Source organism: Corvus hawaiiensis, chromosome 1, assembly GCF_020740725.1.
Source record: "Corvus hawaiiensis isolate bCorHaw1 chromosome 1, bCorHaw1.pri.cur, whole genome shotgun sequence".
Lineage (NCBI taxonomy): Eukaryota > Metazoa > Chordata > Aves > Passeriformes > Corvidae > Corvus > Corvus hawaiiensis.
Window position 1 is genome coordinate 92,157,374 of NC_063213.1, and position 19,694 is coordinate 92,177,067.

The 19,694-nt window shown below is 48.1% G+C and overlaps 1 long non-coding RNA gene across 1 annotated transcript; it reads left to right on the forward strand.

Moving 5' to 3' along the window:
* The first annotated feature begins 12,794 nt into the window (after positions 1 to 12,794).
* On the forward strand, positions 12,795 to 16,735 carry LOC125330390. Its single transcript, XR_007205488.1, has 2 exons — positions 12,795 to 14,835; positions 16,079 to 16,735. It is a non-coding gene; the product is annotated as an uncharacterized LOC125330390 (long non-coding RNA).
* Positions 16,736 to 19,694: the final 2,959 nt, after the last annotated feature.

Sequence of the window (19,694 nt, forward strand, 5' to 3'; positions counted from 1 at the left end):
ATAGCTACCAACGGATGAGACAAAGTCCTCGTGGTCTCCTGCCAATAGATTCGTCTTCTTTCCGTGGGGAGATCTCGTCTCGGTTAATTTAGAAAGTCCCTTTATAGTCCTTTTCAGAAGCGAGGGGCAGCTGTCCAAGAGCTGGGGAAACCTCCAGCCATTGTTATGGGGCCCTGTTGCTGCCTGTTCTGAGCTTCCCCTCCCCCCTCCCAAAGACATGTGCTCCGAGCTCCTTTGTTTCAAGCGCGGGCAAAGCCAAATGTAACTCAGACTCTTTAGCAGTGTGTGACTGGCCGGTCACCCCGGGTCCGCCCCCAGTCCTCCCCTTTCCCCTTCTCCTAATAAAGATGGTCGAGGGGAGGCAAACGCTCTCTCACTCAGCTCAGCGACTTTCCTGTGAACATCTCTGGTTGTCTGTCTCATTTGAAAGCTTCTAACTGCAGGGAATTGAGCGGGCAGGGAGCTATATTTCTCCCTCTTTGCTTCTGCTGATGGTATTTGCTCTGCAGCTGATTCAGGTACCGATTCTAGAGCTACTAAATTGCTAGATCGCCCTTGCTACCTCTCAAGGCTGCTCGAGGCTTTCTAAGGCATTGAAATACAAGCGCTAGCCGGTATAAAGCTGAAAAGATACCTTCCACATTTGGTGCCTAACGTGCTATCTCTGAACTCCGGTTCTGAGAGACTTTCAGGGTGTCCTGGCAGCTGTGTGTCTGCTGGAGTTAGCTCTGCACGTCCTGCTGTGCCAGCTCTGTGTGGCGAGGTGTTACTTTTGTGTAACATCGAGCCCAGAGCCTCAGCCTGTACCCTCCCCCACGCCACGTGGCGAGGGAACGGCTGGAAAGCAGAAGACCCTTCTCGCGTGTTTTTTTTCTCCGGACCTGCTTTCCTGTGATAAATCCAGAATTCTGGTGAGTATTTCCCTGCTGGTTTAGGGGCTCCTGTCTTAAGCTGGTGCCGGTGTAAACTTTCTCTTTTTTTTTTCCTCCTTTTTGGCGAGTAAGGGGTTGAGGTTTGGTGTGCATTCATAATGGGATCTGAAGTTTCTGCACACCATAGAGAAATATACCACCAAGTTCAAAGTTACCTTTCTTTAACTGGGCATAAATACCCTAAAAATCTAGTTCAATCTTTTGTACAATGGCTTTTTCAGTACTTTCCTAATCTGACCTCCGAAGACATAAGATCTGCTGAATTTTGGGATAAGGCGGGGAGAAAACTCTCCTCTCTTAGGCGTGCAGGAGATGAAACAGTTTCAAAATTCTTTCCTCTCCTGTTGTGAAAGATACAGGATGTTTTGTTCACTAAATATCAAGTAGCAGGAAACCAGCTGCCTATACCTAGATAAGAGCCAGAGACAAATATGTGCTTGCCTAATCCCTATCTGTACTTGCTTAATCAGCTTTTAGTTCCAGGACCTTGAGCATAATGACCATACAAGGAGGGGTCAACCAAAAGACACCGGAGGATGACTACTAACCTTCATTCTGCGACCACCAGGAGGAAAAAAGACCCCCTAGCAACAAGTCACACATGCGCAGAATACCATGAAAAAGACACGTTAACTGGAAAAGAGACTGTATAAGAAGGAACTGGAACTGGCGGAAGGTGCGGCAGTTGGTGGAGCGGAGACTCTCCTGCTGCTCAGCGCTGTATTTGCCTTTGCCTTGCTTGCTTATTAATTAATAAAATTTTGTGATTGGCAAAATGGAGTTCCTGGATTTGTCACATATTTATCACAATTGGTGCTGTGACTTGGATGCAACTTGTACGGCGGGGTAACGGCTCTACTGGGGAGGCGCCCCGCCGATCTGTCGGCGGCCCTGGTGGTCCCGATCCCTACCTCGGTTGCACCGACGAACCTAAATTCAAGGCATTAGGCAAAGGAAGCCGGCAGACCCTGTAAATTTTGTGCACAAAGGTCCGGACGAAGACGCAGGACGCGTGAGTATCTGTGCGGAAGGATCCGTTCGGTCTGGGTCGGGTATCCTGGAGTGCTGCGAGTGTGTGCATGAGAGGGGAACCGGCAGCTCGGATTCTCCAAGCGAGTGTGGACCCTCAGTAGTGCGGTTCTCATTGCCCGCGAGGGCGTGAGCCACGAACCAGGGGAAGCGAGTGAATCTGCACCACAGACGCGCTTGAGGGCACTCCAGAAGATGGGACAGGGGAAAAGCAAGCCCTCCGTACCCATAAAACTTCCCCCGGTGCCTAGAGATAGTCCACTGGGGTTTATGTTAGATAATTAGAGACATTACCCTAGCACAGGGGGTAAAAATGAAGCTAAAATGATTCATTATTGTATAGAAATATGGGGCAGGAAGGAAATTTCCCAGAGTGTTTTCTGGCCTATATTTGGATCATCTGAAGGATAGGTAAAGCAGAAACTTAACGCCTGGGTAAATAAAAAAACTCCTTTTAGTCAGGAAGCAAGTAAGAATGATAGTGGCGGCAGTTAGGGAGACAAGAGGAAACGATCCTCCCCCTCCTCGCAGACCGCGTCAAATGCCCCAGAGTGTCATAGGTTAGCAAGCATAGTCCCGGAAGGGACGTCCTTGCTAAAGGGTGCTTATAGTTTCCTCTGGGAACTGATAGAACCTATCAACTGGCCAGTTTGAATATGGACAATTCTCTAAGCCACTTAAAGTTGTGACCACCTCTGTGATCCACATTTAAGAATAGGCAAACTCCCCCTCCAAGCTCTCTCTCGTTTCCGGCGCTGGGACAGGTGGCTGCAGGGCCCGAGCAGGGCCCAGTGGGCCCGGCCAGGCCCTGCTTGGGCCAGGCCGGGCCGGGCCACGGCCATCCTGGAGTCGATGGACCTGTTCCAGCCATGGAACCCCCCCCCCCCACTGCCTTGCCGTGGGCAGCTGGAGCAGCTCGGCTCTCCCCCCTCTCCACTGCGATAAGAAGCATTCAACATTCCAGCTGCAAAGCTGCAAGGCCGAGGTGAGATTAACCCTTTTTATTGCTGTGAAGAGCTGAAAACCTGAGGGAAGAGAGAGAGGAGATGCTTAAAGCTGAAATTCTGTTGTGAAGCTATGATAGAGTAGAGTATCCTGTTGTAATTTCATGAAGATATGGGGGGTGGAGAGCTCAACTCGTAAGCAAAAGCACCTGCGCTGAGATAGGCAGATGCTGACGCAGCTGTAATTTCATGAGAAGTTTGGACAGGGAGAAATGAACCAGATGAGGACTTTGGCTCCAAATGGGAAAGGAGAAAACCTCAGTCCCTAGAGATGCTCCCAGAGATAGTCCTAAAGATGAAGATGATGAAGACCCTTTGCTCCCAGGGAAGGAGAAGGGCCTCTGTTTTTGTTTCTGAACGGCTCAACCTTAAAATTGTACCCCAAAAACCTTCAAGAGTGGACCCTCGAAAGCAGTTGCGGGAAAAGCTGCAAGCTGGGGGAAAGGACTCACACGCAGGCAGAGAGGCTCCTTTTCCTGAATGGACTGAACGATATTTGGAAGTGGGCGGCTGTCTCGTTGTGATACTGTTTTCATAGCATGAGCAAGAAGAGACTTCTCTTTCTAAATGGACTGAACAAGGTTATTATGGAAGTGGTAAACAGACTGAACATCTTAAGGGTTGTCTTTGAACATTGTCAGTGGGAGAAGGGAGGAAGGTGGGGGGAGGAGGAGAGTTCTGAAGGTGTAGTATAATTTTTTTTTTTTCCCTCTTTTAGGTCTGTTAATAAACTTCTTTATATTCTTTCAAGTTTGGTGCCTGCTTTGCATTTCTCCTAATTCTTATCTCACAGCAGATAAACAGTAATAAGTATTTTGGACCAAACCACTACACAGAGAAATGGGGGAGGGGACACACGAGTAGAGAAAAGGGATGTGAATGTGTGTTTTTATTGTGGAAATAGAGGGCACTTCAGGAGAGACTGCAGAAAAAGGCTGAAGGATGAGAAGATGTTTAAAGAAGATTAGAGGGGTCAGGGGCTCTATTTGCTGGGGGCACGAAAACATCAAGAGCCCTTAATAAAAATTAAGATAGGTCCTCAGCAACAGGAATTTAAGTTTTTGGTAGACACTGGAGCAGAATGGTCCACGATACAAGTGTTGCCCGCCGGGTGCAAAATTTCCCAGGGTACTGCCCAAGTGGTTGGGGCAAAAAGGGAACCCTTTGAAGTCCCCATTATAAAGAATGTATTAGTAAAAACAAGATCTAAAATGGGAATAGGGAGCCTTTTATTAGTTCCAGAAGCTGATTATAATTTGTTAAGAAGGGACTTAATTATAGAGATAAGCATTAATGTAGAAGTAATGAATAAAAAAAAAAAAAATTAATTAAAAGTTAGACTTTGTCCCTTGAGAGTGGAGGATGAAGAGAAGATTAATCCAGAAGTATGGTACACCCCAGAGAGTGTGGGAAGACTCGAAATACCTCCTTTCTCGGTAACCATTAAAGATCCTGAGGTGCCGGTAAGGGTCAAACAATACCCTATTTCTCCAGAGGGAAAAAGGGGATTAAAACCCGAAGTTGACAGGCTACTGAGTAAAGGTCTTTTAGAACCTTGTATGTCCCTTTTTAACACCCCTGTCTTACCAGTAAGAAAGGCAGATGGGTCATACAGACTAGTTCACGATCTAAGGGAAATAAATAAAAGAACAGTAGCGCGCTTCCCGGTAGTGGCCAACCCTTATACCTTATTGAACAGATTAGGTCCCGAAAATCAGTATTATAGTGTAATTGATCTTAAAGATGCATTTTGGGCATGCCCCCTAGACGAGAAAAGTAGAGACTATTTTGCCTTTGAGTGGGAAGACCCAGTAACACATAGGAGACAGCAATTAAGATGGACAGTGCTCCCCCAAGGATTTACAGAGTCTCCGAACTTATTTGGACAAGCCTTAGAGCAAATCCTGCAAGAATATCAGACTAGAGAAGGAGTGGTCCTCATTCAGTATGTAGATGACCTTTTAACTGCAGGAGAAGCAGAGGACAAAGTACGAGCAGAAAGCATCAGACTATTGAATTTTCTCAGTGTTAAAGGACTAAAAGTATCTAAGGCAAAATTACAATTTGTGGAAGAGGAAGTGAGATATTTAGGCCATTATCTAAGTAAAGGAGAAAAGAAAATAGACCCTGAAAGAGTAAAAGGGATTCTGTCCATACCACCCCCTAAGAACAAAAGACAAGTGAGGCAGTTACTGGGTCTAGTGGGGTATTGTAGACAGTAGATTAAGAACTATAGTAACAAAGTTAAGTTCTTATATAATAAGTTAAGCCAAGAAAGTTTAATAAAGTAGAGCGAGGAGGATAACCAACACCTAGGAGTATTGCAGCATGATCTAGTCAATGCCCCTGTCCTGAGCCTACCAGATTTAAAAAGACCTTTCTATCTATTTATAAATGCTGACAATGGAACGGCCCATTGTTGGGGTTTTAGTTTAGTCTTAGGTTTTCCTGTTAAAGGAATTTTCTCCCATATGCATGTTGCTAGGGGACAAATAGCTGTACTTAAGAAAGACAAAAAGGGGAGTGGGGCGGGCCTGGCTACTCTTTTGTCTACACCTGGGTGTGGGGACAGTTCGCTCTGAGCGTCCGGAGAGAGAAGCTGCAGAGAAAGGAGCTGCTGCTTCTTTCTTTTTGGCCGTTCTTTCTTCCTGCTGGAAGCAACGCCGGGACCCCAAAAGCCGTTTTTTCCCTGCCCTGCTGGAGACCGAGCTGTGGCTGTCCTGCTCCGCTGCTGCTTCGAGCTTTCGCTACGCTGTAGCCCTGCTCGCCCTGCCTGCCTGGGCCTCCGTGGTTTTTTCCCATCTGGATACATCTCGTCTGCCACCCGGGATTTGCGTTCGTCCCTGCCATTCCAGCCTGCTGTTCCTGAGAGTCCGGGATCGGCTGCCCAGCGGTTTGTGAAGCCTTTGTTCCATCCCTTCCCGGGATCCCAGGGCACCAGAGCCGCGGGTTTCCCGAGCTCGCTCCGGAGCGCCCCCTGCAGCCGCGGGGGAACCATCGCACCTGCCCTGCTCACCGGGAGCCGCCAGCGCCCCTGCCGGCTGCGAGCGGAACTGCACCCGAGGGGAAATAGCCTGACAGCCGAGAAGGCTGGGGCTGGGTTTGTGATTGCTGTTACTGCCAGAGTTGTTGTTGTTTTGTTTGACTGGTTATATACATATATATATAGAGTAAAGAACTGTTATTCCTATTTCCCACATCTTCGCCTAAAGGCTCTTGATTTCAAAATATAATAACTTGGAGGGAAAAGGGGTTATATCTGCCACTTCAAGGGGGGCCTCTGCCTTCCTTAGCAGACACCTGTCTTTCAAAACCGAGACAGATCTTGGCGCCCAAAGTGGGGCCTGAGGGCATTAAGAGATAGAGGTGAAAAAGGAATAACAGTTCCTCGATAACTTTATTTTGTGTGCTGGATATTGGAACCTTGTTAGGCAGCACTATGTGGTCTAGTTTACCCTGGTTTGGGTGGCATGTAGCCGTGGCTATATTCTTCCCCTTTGCAGCTCCTTACTTGAATATGGGTCCTCTGACTAAGGCTACCATTGCTGTTATCCAGCTTGCGTTATGGGTCGAGAAGGTGAGGAATTCATGGGTTTTTAACTTCCTCCGGAATGTGGGCACATGGATAAACAGCTATCACACACTGAGCACATGTTTTTGGGGTTATGTTAACAATGGTACCTTCTGTGAGGAAATGACACCAGGGGAAGTTTTCTCCCAACCCCTCAACCAGTTCTTTGGGCCCACCCCATCAATTTTCGAAGGGTTTAAATTCCCTCTGAATACTAACCATCTGCTGCTGATAGGCCTACTCTATTTAGCATTCAAGGATAAGTTGAGATTGGCTTGGATATCTACCCGGACACCAGCCCCAGAGACTAGAGATCCTGCCCCAGAACCTGACATGGCCCCAGAGAGTAGAGTTCCTACCCCAGAGCCTGATCCTGCTCCAGAGCCTGACACGGCCCCAGACACTAGAGATCCTACCCCAGAACCTGACACGGCCCCAGACACTAGAGATCCTACCCCAGAGCCAGAGCCTGCCACAGCCCCAGACACTAGAGATCCCGCCCCACAGACTGATACTGCCCAACAGTCCACCTCAGAAATGGACTACCCAAACTGGGTGGGGGTACTGGCAAAAGGGATGCAGGAGATGTGCCAAGAGATGGGTCAGGTGCGCCAGGGGATATGCCAGGAGATGGGTCAGGTGCGCCAGGGGATATGCCAGGAGATGGGTCAGGTGCGCCAGGAGATATGCCAGGAGATGGGCCAGGTGCGCAAGGAGATGTGCCAGGAGATGGGCCAGGTGCGCAAGGAGATGTGCCAGGAGATGGGCCAGGTGCGCCAGGAGATATGCCAATTGCTAAGGGAATACACCTCCTCAGCTAGTGAAAAACCCTCTCCCTGCCCCAAAGAGGGTGAGTCCGATGGTGCAGCAGTGGAACCCACGGATGTTACAACCGTCCAGGCTTCAGCTGAACCACAAGGACAACCACAGCCAGCAGCAGTCGCCCCTGTGCAAAGGAGGAAGTATAAGACCAAATCAGTACGACCAGTTAATGATGATGGGCAACCAGGGCCCTCACAACCAGCAGGAGAGCCAGAGCCAGAAATCATTACTGAGTCCCTGTCGCACGACAGTCTCCGTGCTATGCGAAACGACATTGTGCGAAGGGGGCGTGAGCCTTATACCACCTGGCTGCTTCGGGTTTGGGACCTTATGGGCACAAGTGTGCAACTGGATAGTGGTGAGGCAAGGTATCTAGGATCGTTGACCCAGGACCCAGGTGTGGACCAGATATTTGTGAGGGAGCCAGGGCCTCTCTCTCTCTGGGAGCGGCTCTTAATGAGTGTGAGAGAAAGGTTCATTCACAAAGAAAGAATGCAGGAGTATCATCATAGAATGCAGTGGAAGACACTCGAGCAAGGGATCCAACAGCTAAGAGAGGTGGCAATATTAGAGGTACTCTTTGGGAAGGATGGACAGCATGATAATGACCCCGATAAGGTCAGGTGCACAGGACAGATGATGTGGAACCTGGCAAGGCTAGGGCCATCGCAATACACCACCTTCATTGCAACGATTGATGCTGACAATACCCGAGAAACAGTGGGCTCTGTTGCCAACAGGCTCAGGCATTATGACAGCATGATCAATGGCCCGCTGAAAGCTCATGTCTCTGCTGTGGTCCAGGACCTCAAAGAGGAGATGAAGGAGAAGATGGAGGAGATGAGGGAGGAGATGAGGAGGGTCAGTGTGGCACCAGTGCGAGTCACAGGCCCCCAAGTCAGAGCCCGTCGTCCCCCTGCTAGAGAGAGAGGGTACACCCCACGAGCTGAGCTGTGGTTTTTCCTGTGTGAGCATGGGGAAGACATGAGAAGGTGGGATGGGAAACCCACCTCTGCCCTGGCAGCGCGGGTGCGTGAACTCAAGGAGGGAGGCACTAACCGAGGGGGTTCCGCTAAGGTGAAGGTAGCCTCAGCCTCCCGTGACCGAGCTGCCAGGTATTACAGAAGGGAGGATGATATGTCGGATCCCCTTGAAGGTACCTCGAGCATGTACGCCCAGGGAAAGAATGATAACCAGGGCTAGAGGGGCCCTGCCTCTAGCCAGGAAGAGGCACGGGAGAACCGAGTTTTCTGGACGGTGTGGATCCGATGGCCTGGCACATCAGAGCCACAAAAATATGATGCATTGGTTGATACTGGGGCACAATGTACTTTAATGCCATCGGGACATGCGGGGGCAGAACCTGTATCCATCGCTGGGGTGACCGGGGGATCACAGCAGTTGACCCTTTTGGAAGCTGAGGTGAGCCTGACTGGGAAGGAGTGGCAAAAGCATCCAATTGTGACCGGCCCAGAGGCCCCGTGTATTCTGGGCATAGACTTCCTCCGGAATGGCTACTACAAAGACCCAAAAGGACTCAGGTGGGCATTTGGGATTGCTGCTGTGGAGGCAGAAGGCATTAGGCAATTGAACACCCTGCCTGGACTATCTGAGAATCCTTCTGCAGTTGGGCTCCTGAAAGTGGAAGAGCAACGAGTGCCAATTGCCACCTCGACAGTGCACCGCCGGCAGTATCGGACAAATCGAGATGCTGTGATCCCCATCCACAAGATGATCCGCGAGCTGGAGAGTCAAGGGGTGGTCAGCAAGACCCACTCACCCTTCAACAGCCCCATCTGGCCTGTGCGCAAGTCTGATGGGGAATGGAGATTGACTGTGGACTATCGTGGCCTGAATGAAGTGACTCCACCGTTGAGCGCTGCCGTGCCAGACATGTTGGAGCTCCAGTACGAGCTGGAGTCCAAAGCAGCAAAGTGGTACGCCACTATTGACATTGCCAATGCATTCTTCTCCATTCCTCTGGCAGCAGAGTGCAGGCCTCAGTTTGCCTTCACCTGGAGGGGCGTGCAGTACACCTGGAACCGACTGCCCCAGGGGTGGAAGCACAGTCCCACCATCTGTCATGGACTGATCCAGACTGCACTAGAAAAGAGTGAGGCTCCAGAACATCTGCAGTACATTGATGACATCATTGTGTGGGGGAACACCGCAACCGAAGTGTTTGAGAAAGGAGAGAGAATAATTCAAATTCTCCTGCAAGCTGGTTTTGCCATCAAGAAGAGCAAGGTCAAGGGACCTGCCCGAGAGATCCAGTTCCTGGGAGTAAAGTGGCAAGATGGACGACGTCAGATTCCCACTGAGGTCATCAATAAGATCACAGCAATGTCTCCACCAACCAACAAGAAGGAAACACAAGCTTTCCTAGGTGCTATAGGTTTCTGGAGGATGCACATTCCCGAGTACAGCCAGATCGTGAGTCCTCTCTACCTGGTTACCCGCAAGAAGAATGATTTCCACTGGGGCCCTGAACAGCAGCAAGCCTTCGCCCAGATCAAACAGGAAATTGCTCACGCCGTAGCCCTTGGCCCAGTCAGGACAGGACCAGAGGTGAAGAACGTGCTCTACTCTGCAGCCGGGAACAATGGTCTGTCCTGGAGCCTCTGGCAGAAGGTGCCTGGTGAGACTCGGGGCCGACCACTGGGATTCTGGAGCTGAAGCTACAGAGGATCTGAAGCCAACTACACTCCCACCGAGAAGGAAATCCTGGCAGCTTATGAAGGAGTCCAGGCTGCCTCAGAAGTAATCGGCACAGAGGCACAACTCCTCCTGGCACCCCGACTACCGGTGCTGGGGTGGATGTTCAAAGGAAAGGTTCCCTCCACGCATCACGCCACAGACGCTACTTGGAGCAAATGGATTGCCCTCATCACGCAGCGCGCCCGAATTGGAAACCCAAGTCGCCCTGGGATCTTGGAAATAATTACAAACTGGCCAGAAGGTGAGACTTTTGGGTTATCTTCTGAAGAAGAAGAGGAGCAGGTGACACGTGCCGAAGAAGCCCCACCATATAACGAGCTACCAGAGAGTGAAAGACAATACGCCCTCTTCACTGATGGTTCCTGCCGAATTGTAGGCGCTAGCCGGAAATGGAAAGCCGCTGTATGGAGCCCCACACGACAAGTTGCACAGGCCACTGAAGGAGAAGGTGGATCGAGCCAATTTGCTGAGCTCAAAGCTGTCCAATTAGCTCTGGACATAGCTGAAAGAGAGAAGTGGCCAAAGCTCTACCTCTACACAGATTCATGGATGGTAGCCAATGCTCTGTGGGGTTGGCTGGAAAGGTGGAATAAGGCAAACTGGCAGCGCAGAGGAAAACCAATCTGGGCTGCTGAAGAGTGGAAAGACATTGCCACTCGGGTAGAGAAGCTATCCGTGAAGGTCCGTCATGTAGATGCTCACATCCCCAAGAGCCGGGCTAATGAAGAACATCGTAACAACAAACAGGTAGATCAGGCTGCGAAAATAGAGGTGTCCCAGATAGACTTGGATTGGCAACATAAAGGAGAACTGTTCCTAGCTCGATGGGCCCATGATGCCTCAGGCCATCAGGGCAGAGATGCCACCTATAAGTGGGCACGACACCGAGGGGTGGATCTAACCATGGACAGTATCTCCCAGGTTATCCATGACTGTGAGACATGCGCTGCGATCAAGCAGGCCAAGCGGGTGAAGCCTCTGTGGTATGGCGGGCGATGGTCCAAATACAAGTATGGGGAGGCCTGGCAGATTGATTACATCACACTGCCTCAAACCCGCCAAGGCAAGCGCTATGTGCTCACAATGGTAGAAGCCACCACTGGATGGCTGGAGACCTACCCTGTGCCTCACGCTACTGCCCGGAACACCATCCTGGGCCTGGAAAAGCAAGTCCTTTGGAGGCATGGCACCCCTGAGAGAATCGAGTCTGACAATGGGACTCATTTCAAGAACAGCCTTATAAACACCTGGGCTAGAGAACATGGCATTGAGTGGGTGTCCCACATCCCTTACCATGCACCAGTAGCTGGGAAGGTTGAGCGGTGTAATGGACTGCTTAAAACCACCTTGAAGGCACTGGGTGGGGGGACTTTCAAAAACTGGGAGATGCATTTAGCAAGAGCCACTTGGTTAGTTAACACCCGAGGCTCCACCAGCCGAGCAGGCCCTGCCCAATGCGAACCCCTACAAACAACAGACGGGGATAAGGTTCCAGTGGTGCACATGAGAGGTATGCTTGGAAAAACTGTTTGGGTAAAGTCTGCCTTGAGCAAAGACAAACCCATCCGTGGGGTTGTTTTTGCTCAGGGACCAGGTTGCACCTGGTGGGTGATGCAAAAGGATGGAGAGACCCGATGCTTACCTCAAGAGGACCTTGTTTTAGGGTGAACTACCCATGGCTCTGTACTTGTATCAATATCAGCATGTATATTTGTATATAATTTGGGTAATGCATAGATTTATATGGTTAAAAAAAAAGTTAAGTTTCATGTAACATGTTAGTATGGGAAAAAATTCGGGGTGGATAATGTTGGGGTTTTAGTTTAGTCTTAGGTTTTCCTGTTAAAGGAATTTTCTCCCATATGCATGTTGCTAGGGGACAAATAGCTGTACTTAAGAAAGACAAAAAGGGGAGTGGGGCGGGCCTGGCTACTCTTTTGTCTACACCTGGGTGTGGGGACAGTTCGCTCTGAGCGTCCGGAGAGAGAAGCTGCAGAGAAAGGAGCTGCTGCTTCTTTCTTTTTGGCCGTTCTTTCTTCCTGCTGGAAGCAACGCCGGGACCCCAAAAGCCGTTTTTTCCCTGCCCTGCTGGAGACCGAGCTGTGGCTGTCCTGCTCCGCTGCTGCTTCGAGCTTTCGCTACGCTGTAGCCCTGCTCGCCCTGCCTGCCTGGGCCTCCGTGGTTTTTTCCCATCTGGATACATCTCGTCTGCCACCCGGGATTTGCGTTCGTCCCTGCCATTCCAGCCTGCTGTTCCTGAGAGTCCGGGATCGGCTGCCCAGCGGTTTGTGAAGCCTTTGTTCCATCCCTTCCCGGGATCCCAGGGCACCAGAGCCGCGGGTTTCCCGAGCTCGCTCCGGAGCGCCCCCTGCAGCCGCGGGGGAACCATCGCACCTGCCCTGCTCACCGGGAGCCGCCAGCGCCCCTGCCGGCTGCGAGCGGAACTGCACCCGAGGGGAAATAGCCTGACAGCCGAGAAGGCTGGGGCTGGGTTTGTGATTGCTGTTACTGCCAGAGTTGTTGTTGTTTTGTTTGACTGGTTATATACATATATATATAGAGTAAAGAACTGTTATTCCTATTTCCCACATCTTCGCCTAAAGGCTCTTGATTTCAAAATATAATAACTTGGAGGGAAAAGGGGTTATATCTGCCACTTCAAGGGGGGCCTCTGCCTTCCTTAGCAGACACCTGTCTTTCAAAACCGAGACACCCATGGAGTACTAACCCAAGAATAGGCTGGAAGAAAGAAACCTGTGGGGTACTTATCAAAATTGTTAGATCCTGTCAATAAAGGGTGGCCCACCTGCCTGCAAGCAATAGTAGCTTGTGCTCTCCTGGTAGAGAAGACTAACAAGATTACCCTCAATGGAAAACTAAGGGTATTATCCCCTCATAATACTAGAGAAATTTTACAACAAAAAGCAGACAAATAGATAACTGATGCCAGACTCTTGAAGTATGAGAGGATCCTATTAGACTCCCCGAAATTAACCCTGGAGGTAACAACGCTACAAAATCCTGCTCAGTTTTTGTATAGAGAGCCCAATGAAGCTAAATTGGCCCATAATTGCCTGTTAACCATAAAAGAGCAAACTAAAATAAGACCAGATCTTGAAGAAGAAGAACTAGAAGAAAGAGATAGATTGTTTGTAGATAGATCATCTCGAGTAATCGATAGAAAAAGAGTATCCGGTTATGCAATAATGAGAAGAGAAGAGTTTAAAGCGATAGAATCAGGACCAGTAAGTAAATCCTAGTCCGCACAAGCCTGTGAGCTTTATGCCGTGTTACGAGCACTGCAATTATTAAATAATAAGTTAGAAACAATATACACTAATTCTAAGTATGACTATGGGGTTGTGCACACTTTTAAGAAAATATAAGAAAAACGGAGACTAATAAATTCCCAAGGAAAGGACTTAGTCCATCAAGATCTAATAAAACAAGTGTTACAGGCTTTGAGGGGGCCAAGAAAAATCGCTGTTGTACTGCAGTTAAGACAGCAGAAAAAAGATGGACGCATGCTAGCAAAATCAAAGGACCAGTGACGGAACCAACCCCCGAGTGGCAGGTGACCAGCCGCCCCAGAGATCTGACATTGAAGATTCAGAAGAAAAATCGTTCATGAGCAAACATCGGGTAGAATATGCACCAGAACCATATTATACTGAAGAAGGACTAATTCGCAGCGCGGATGTTAAAATAAGGTGTGGGGACCCCAAGTGTCACTGTTATCCGTTAGTATGCTACATCTGTAAAGTATGCGGGGACAAGTGGTGGCGTCACTGTAGGCGAGGGGTTCCCCCTAGAGGGGTTTGTAATCCTTGCTGGACGCTCCAGCGGAACCTAACTGATTAAATATTAGAGTATAAAGTAGTACATGAAAGATTAATAAAAGAATCTAAAGAATAGTAGAAAATCTTTGCATATGAGATTGAGCCAAAATATAATTGTTATCATCCTAATGAGCCAACCCCCTTTATAGTTAAAATTATTAATTGCACCTGTCGTACTCACCTAAAGAGAATCCGGTGTGACACGCCTGAGGTTAAGAACTGTAACTGAGACTCCTATATTAAGAGGCAAAAAGAGCGACAGAATTGCCCCCAGGGGTCTCCTGAAGAATACTCTTGCTGCCAAGAAGATGGTACCCCTCGTGGCTCGAAGCAACCGAGTCGACGAGCGAGGCAGAAGAGTAGAAAGCTGTGGAGGAAAGAACCCCCAGAATGAGATAATAAAACTACGCTCATGGAAATGCCTCAGAAGTAAGATTAAGAGCAAGGATCCCTGGAGGGAGGGCAGGTCGCAATGTGTAAATTGGAGGAATCCTCAAACATACTTCTGTACTCCCCACGCCTTTAGTGATGCTCGTTGCTTGACCCGGCATATTACCCTTCTTGTGCTTACATTGTATTTAAATGAAGCTAGCGCAACAGAATCCCTATCACACCAACCATTTAAATGGTCATTAATACGGTGGGAGGATCAGAAGGTTATACAAACAGTAACTACGCCAAGTAACCCAAGCTTTAGTTGTCAACTCTGTGATCTTATACAGGTAGAACCATGCCTGAACAAAAAAGGATTTTATTTCTGCCCAGCATCTAACCCAGGGAAAACCTATTGTAACTGGCCTGGACACTACTACTGTGCATACTGGGGCTGTAAAACAGTCGCCTTTGGGTTTTCCCCTGGAGGAGGAAAAGACAAATATATCAAGGTCGGGTAGAGGCCCAGCGGGTGTCAGCCCCCAGAGGTAGGGTCAGACACAGGAATAAGGCAGAGCAGAAATTGTCACGGAATTCAGATAAATGTGACCAATAAAATGAATTCCAGATGAGCAATAGGAAAAACCTAGAGAGCTAGATTATGGGAATCCAGTACAGATCGGGGTGGGCACTTTCTGATAAAAAGAGAAGAGATACCACCGAGTGCTGAAGCCATAGGCCCCAACGTAGTTATTAATCCCCCTATAGAAATTCAGTCCCAGGGTAATCGAGCGGCAGAAGAAGACCACACTACTCAAACACTGACTATTTATAATCAAACTGAATCAGACCAAAAGAAATTGAAGGAATACAGCACCTTATCGAAAGTAATGCAAGCCAGCTTTGGCATTTTAAATAAGACCAGCCCAGAAATGACAGAAGGATGCTATAATATCAGGCCTCCCTTTTATGAGGCTGTCGGAATAATGGGTAAACCACAAAGACTCAACGAGAGCAACCCAAAACAATGCTCTTAGAAAAAGAACAAAGTGAGTGAGCAAGGATAACACTTTCCCAAGTATCAGGGCAAGGACGATGTGTAGGTACTGTTGCATAAACATTTATGCAACATCACAGTAAAAAATCCGAAGCAAAGACAGCCAGCAGCGTGGTTAATCCCGGCCGCCAATACCAGATGGGTCTGCCAAAGCATAGGAATAACTCCTTGTTTGTCACTTGAAGTTTTTAATCATACTCATGACTATTGTATTCAGGTAACCATCATACCTAGAATCACTTACCACCCTAAAAACTATGTTTTCAAGCAACATATCACCCCTGAACACCACTTGATAAGGAGGGAACCTTTCACCGCCCTAACCATAGCAACCCTCTTAACAGTAGGAGGAGTGGGAGCTAGAACAGGAATAACCTCACTAATTAGCCAGCAAAAAGAGTTTAAAGCACTAAGGATCTCTGTAGACGAAGATTTAAGTAAAATAGAGCAAGCAATTGACAGTTTAGTCAAGTCAGTCAGGTCACTGTCAGAAGTGGTCCTACAGAATCGCAGGAGACTAGACTTACTGTTTTTACAACAAGGGGGTCTTTGCGTAGCACTCAAAGAAGAATGCTGCTCCTATGCCGATCACACCGGAGTGGTAATAAACACCATGAACAAATTAAGAAAACAGCTAAAACAAAGGAAACGAGACAGGGAAGCATACCAAAGCTGGTATGAAAACTGGTTTAATCATTCCCCCTGGCTGACTACATTGCTTTCAACCATTGCAGGACCATTAATTTTGTTAGTGCTTGGACTCACCTTTAGACCATGTATATTTAATAAACTAATTTCTATAATAAGAAGCCGCTTAGAAGCAGCACACCTTATGCTTGTTAGAGCTAAGTATAAACAAATACTTAAAGAAGAAAACTTAGAAACATTAAAACTGGCTAAACAAGAATTACAAAGATTCAGTGAACAAAAATGAATAAAGAAGATAAATGGGGGATTGTGAAAGATACAGGATGTTTTGTTCACTAAATATCAAGTAGCAGGAAACCAGCTGCCTATACCTAGATAAGAGCCAGAGACAAATATGTGCTTGCCTAATCCCTATCTGTACTTGCTTAATCAGCTTTTAGTTCCAGGACCTTGAGCATAATGACCATACAAGGAGGGGTCAACCAAAAGACACCGGAGGATGACTACTAACCTTCATTCTGCGACCACCAGGAGGAAAAAAGACCCCCTAGCAACAAGTCACACATGCGCAGAATACCATGAAAAAGACACGTTAACTGGAAAAGAGACTGTATAAGAAGGAACTGGAACTGGCGGAAGGTGCGGCAGTTGGTGGAGCGGAGACTCTCCTGCTGCCCAGCGCTGTATTTGCCTTTGCCTTGCTTGCTTATTAATTAATAAAATTTTGTGATTGGCAAAATGGAGTTCCTGGATTTGTCACATATTTATCACACTGTTACTAAGTTACACTTTGCCGGAGAAAAAGGCAGTACATGAAAAGCCACTGCAAAACCCCCCTGTTAATTCCCTTATACCCTCTTCCAACCCCTGTGTCCCTGACCCCTCTTCCCCTACTCTGGAAAACACAGCTAGAGCAGACTGCTTCTCAGCACAGGAGAGCTATCGTCCTCCTGGCTCACCCGTGTTTCCTCAGCACCCTGCCTTGGATGGGAATCCGGAGCCCATCCCAGGACCTTCCCAACCCCTCTTCTCCACTCCCTTTTCCCCAGTTTCTAGCCCTCATGTTTCAAGCGCGCGAAAAAACCCCTTCTCCCCTGATCTCTTTGTTCCCAGGGTCAGCCATTGCCATGTGCTCGCAGTCCGGGAAAAAAACCCTCCCCCCAACCGCTTTTCTCCCAGTTTGTTTGTCTCCAGTAATGGCGGACGCAATGTTCCTTCCTCTCCAAACTACACCTCCCACAATCCCTTTCTCCCCCATCCCACAAATCCCTTCTTGTCCCCATCCCCTCCCACTCCTGTGTCACAACCTGACCCCGCCCCCACCCCCGCCCCCACAGTGTCGTATTTCACCCCTCCCTCTGTTCCCGCCCACGGCTCAAGTGCCGCCCCTGCCTCCCACAACCCCGCCCCCAACCCCTCCCCTCCTCCGGCCGTGTCCCCGCCTCCACTCCCCGCCCCTGCCCCTCCACTCCCCGCCCCTGCTTCCCATTGTCCCGCCCCAGGTTCCCACAATCCTGTGACTGCCCCTCTGAATCCGGGAACCCATTGCTACCAGGAAGTAACTCCAACTGCTTCTACTACACTCTCTCGTACTAGCAATGGAGCGAACCCCGACTGGAAACCCCTTTCTTATTCTGATATTAAGGATTTGTGCAAGGCAATTAAGGAGTTTGGAATGCACAGTAATTATTTTAAGAGCCTTTTAAGTGCTACTTTTGCAACTCACTTACTTGTACCTCATGATTTACTTACATTAATGCAAACTCTTCTCACACCTGGTGATTTTATGGTGTGGAAAAAGCAATGGAAAATAATTTTATCTGATTTATTAAAAATTTTGTGGCAAACTCCAGATAATTACCTGGATTTTGAAAACAATTATATCTCATTAGACCTTTTATCTGGTGACAATAATATGGCAAATCCTCAAAAACAAGCAATGCTTATCCCTCGTCCAGTTCTTACTGAAATCACACGTGCTGCTGAAAAGGCCTTAACATTATTACCATCTCAAACTCCTAATTCTCATTATACCATCATCAAGCAATTGCCAAATGAAAATATTATTCACTTTTATAACCGTTTGTACGAAGCTGTCTCTTCCCAGGTCCCTAATCCTGACCTCCAGCAAGCACTCCTACTCAAACTTCTCCAAGTTAATACAAATGATGCTTGCAAACAAGTCATTCTCACTCTCCCGCTGCATCCTCCTCCTACTGTTGAATCCATCCTCAAAGTCTGTACAAAGAAGGTGCAGCTGAACACAGCTGCTCCCTTTTTGAAAAAAGTGGGGGTGGTTGGGGAAGTTGTGGAGAATGTTACAGGTACAGGAGAAACTCAATCGCAAGGTAACCTTATATGCTATTGTTGTCAGAAAAAGGGACATGTAGCTCGCAATTGCAGAGCGATTATAACTGCTGATAAAAACTCTCCAAAGACTGTTTCCCCAGGTCAACAGCAGGGAAACTAGCGACTCAACGCGTCCTAACAGCTCCGTGTTCAGACATAAATAGGGCTGCAGACAAAGCAACTTGGACTTCTGGACTCAGGTTTAAGGTAACCTGTGATAAAGCACACCATTTCAACAACAACAAACAGACTGTAATACCCATCTCATTCCAGAATGTGGACCACATGCCAGAATTTACATACCTTTTTGTTATTGGGGACACTCGGGAAACACCTGCTGGGATAGAGGTTACGCCCACACTCATGAAAGTGGATCAGAACGGGTGTTCTAACCTAATGGTACAATGTATATATCCACCGTACTTTATGCCTAAAGGTCAAGTCATTGCACAGGCCTTTCCACTGCCCTATAAATACCTGCCCACAGATGGTCATATCCCAGCCATCTGTTGGACTGAGGTTTTGGGAAACAACAAACCTGTAATAGAATGTAAGCTCCATTACAAATCACATAAAATCAGTATAATGGGAATGATAGACACAGGTGCTGATGTGTCTGTCATTCCATTTGATAAGTGGCCTACGCAATGGGAATTGCAATCTCAGGGCATCATACAAGGGATCGGAGGTACCCAAATTGCAAAGCAGTCCAAACACACCATGCAAATTGAAGGTCCTGAAGGACAAATAGCGACACTTCGTCCGTATGTCCTAGACACCAAATTCACCCTGTGGGGAAGGGATGCCATGTCTCAGTGGGGAACAAAAATTGATATCACCCCTAGACATCAAAATTTTCCCTTGCAGGCCACTGAAGCAGAGTGCCATCCACATAAATTAACTTGGAAAACAGATGAACCCGTGTAGGTTAACCAGTGGTCGCTAAAAAAAGAAAACATAGAGGCACTCAAAACATTAGTAGCTGAACAATTGGCTAAAGGAAATATAGTTCCAGCTAACAGCCCATGGAACACACCCGTGTTTGTAATACAAAAACCGGGAAAGAACAAATATAGGCTACTCCAAGATCTTAGAGAAGTTAATAAGGTTATTGAAGACATGGGACCCCTTCAACCAGGTATGCCATCACCTTCAATGCTCCCACAACATTGGCATTTAGCTGTTCTTGACATTAAAGATTGCTTCTTTCATATTCCACTCCACCCTGCAGATGCCCCCCGATTTGCATTTTCTGTACCATCTCTTAATCGTGAAACTCCCATGGAACGTTATCATTGGCTTGTGCTTCCCCAAGGTATGAAAAATTCCCCAACTCTCTGCCAAGAGTATATT